The 2534-nt window shown below is 35.7% G+C and overlaps 1 long non-coding RNA gene across 1 annotated transcript; it reads left to right on the top strand.

Moving 5' to 3' along the window:
* The first annotated feature begins 390 nt into the window (after positions 1-390).
* Positions 391-730, top strand: LOC129912155 (uncharacterized). Its single transcript, XR_008771757.1, has 2 exons — positions 391-571; positions 628-730. It is a non-coding gene; the product is annotated as an uncharacterized LOC129912155 (long non-coding RNA).
* Positions 731-2534: the final 1804 nt, after the last annotated feature.

Raw genomic sequence — 2534 nt, 5'->3', positions numbered from 1 at the left:
TCTTCTTTCTTTCTTTTGTGTGTGGCTGTGTCTGAACGATGGAACTGTTTAAATTAATTTTGGGGAACTAGTGGAACTAGTTCCAGGAACTATTTGGCTCCGGAACTATCCATCACTAGTCTGAAACGCGTCTGAAACGCGTCCGAAACGAGTCTGAAACGCGTCCAAAACGCGTCTGAAACGCGTCTGAAACGCGTCCAAAACGCATCTGAAACGCGCCCAAAACGCGCCCAAAACGCGTCTGAAATGCATCTGAAACGCGTCCAAAACGCGCCTAAAACGCGCCCAAAACGCGTCTAAAACGCGTCTGAAACGCGTCCGAAACGCGTCCAAAACGCGTCCAAAACGCTTCCAAAACACATCTGAAACGCGTCCAAAACGCGTCCTAAACGCTATTTGTTATTTGTGAAAACTATTTTCTCTAAACAATATCTACCACACAAATTCTTCGGCACGCCACAAAAATGTATTTCCACCATCAAAATGCACAGCCTCAGCCTTGTGCATTTAGAAAAAAAAAGTAATACAAAAATGATACAAAAACAACCACCAATTGATTTGGAAAATAAAGGTATGCTGATTACAAAATTGATAAATTATAAAGTTGTTGATTTTTCTGTCTTTTAGTGGCGATCAATTCCAGACATCATTGACTGAGTTTACAGCAGCTTCAGCCTTGAGCATTTAGAAAAAAAAAAAATCAAAACAAGATACAAAAACTACAAACAAAGTGCAGACTGCAGACGCAGAGTATTTTTTTCTTTTTCAAGAAAGGATCTTTTTTTTATGTATTTTGTTTTCAAAAAAAAAAACTATTTTGTGTTTTTCCAATAAAATATTAAATAATAGTTGTTTAAAAGAATTATTTGTTTGTTTTGAAGATTTTTTTATTTTCAGATGAAATTAAAATATGGATTTTAGCAGTACGGATATAAACCCATGAAAGTGCTCCAAAAAAGTACTTTAAAAGTACAAGTTTCAGTGCTTTTTCTATAGGTAAAAAAGTACTGGAAAATGTACATCAGAACCACTTCCAGAAGTGCTTCGCTGATGCACTTTTGAAGTACATTTGTCTGTACTATTAATGGAGGGGAAATTTATTTCATCTTGCATGCAACAAAGAGATAGTTGCTTCACGTATTCTTATATACAGAAAGTATATGACTGAGTTTTTTCCCGAGCTCCTTTCTTTTTTCAGTGGAAAAGAAGTACTTCTTTTACGTACATATTTCACCGGTTTTTTCTGTAGTTCTGCGTTTGCTGGGAAAACACATCTGAAACGCGTCCAAAACGCATCCAAAACGCGTCCTAAACGCGTTTGAAACGCGTTCAAAACGCGTGTGGGTGGTTTAGTTTTTTTTTTAATTGATAACACTGGTCAACAAGGTTTTTGCCACAAGAACCAAAATATACTTTCCTAGTAGTGTTGGATGTGTTGAACTCGAATCTGAAGTCAAAATTTTTTTATTGGCATCCGTTTTTGAAATATTACCGTTAGAAAATGCCAAAAAACGTAATTTTGGCTGTTTTCGAAGTTATGTTTTTATTTGGGGTAATTCATTATGAATAAATTTGTAAGGGTGCCTATATTAACTTCTAACTTCTCTGCATGCACAATCTCAGATTTTTCTGACATATTATCTGATTGCAACATGAAGAGCTTTAATGGCACCATCTCGTTACTAAACTCTGGTTCGATGTCGTTGGAATAATATTCGAATAGAACAGTATTTGTCTTGGTATTTAAACGTGATATATTTTGAGCTGACAGTTCTGGGTTGATTTTCCATTTTTCCCTAATCAAAAATACCGAAAAAAAAAACAGGAAAAAAAAAAAATAGATCAGTGGTAGAAGTAGAAGATCATGTGGTAATTATAGTACTAGATCAACTCATGAGTAAACTACCACCTCCAATGGAACGGGGCTAATGTTTAATGATTTGCAAACGTTTTTTTATTCTTCTTTTTTCTTATTTTTACAAATACAGATGTAATGCTGTTTTTTTATTGAAGGTACAACTCCAAGAAATTTTGTTTGTTCGTAGTCGGGGCGAGGGGCCCCTAGCTGAAGTGGGGCCCCTAGGCAGCTGCCTAGTTTGCCTTGAGGCTAATCCGGCACTGACGACGACGATGAAACCAAAAAGAAGACACTGAAGACGTAGAAGGAAGAAAGTTTTTCGTGTTTTCACTTCTTGATGGCATGGAGTTGATTTCCAAAAGTAGAAGAAGGTGTTTCTCTTGTAAGGATGGAACTTAACCTATATGCAAATATGTTATAGGGTGGCCACTTGAATTACACAGGAATTTGAATTCCATTCAGGTACAGTAGATATCTATATGAAGGAACTCTATCGTTTATGTGGGTATAGTGTGTTATGCAAGATTTTTCACACATAAGATATCAAGTGTACACTCTTGATACCTACCTTTTATCATGCGATATAAGTACTTAAGAATAAGTTTGGGGCTCTCAAAAAAAAATTTAAAAAATTATCGATTTCGAGATAATAATAAGACATGACATTTTATGATAT

Source organism: Episyrphus balteatus, chromosome 2 (assembly GCF_945859705.1).
Source record: "Episyrphus balteatus chromosome 2, idEpiBalt1.1, whole genome shotgun sequence".
NCBI lineage: Eukaryota > Metazoa > Arthropoda > Insecta > Diptera > Syrphidae > Episyrphus > Episyrphus balteatus.
Note: the sequence above shows the minus strand (reverse complement) of the source record. Positions and strands in the feature narration are given on the sequence as shown.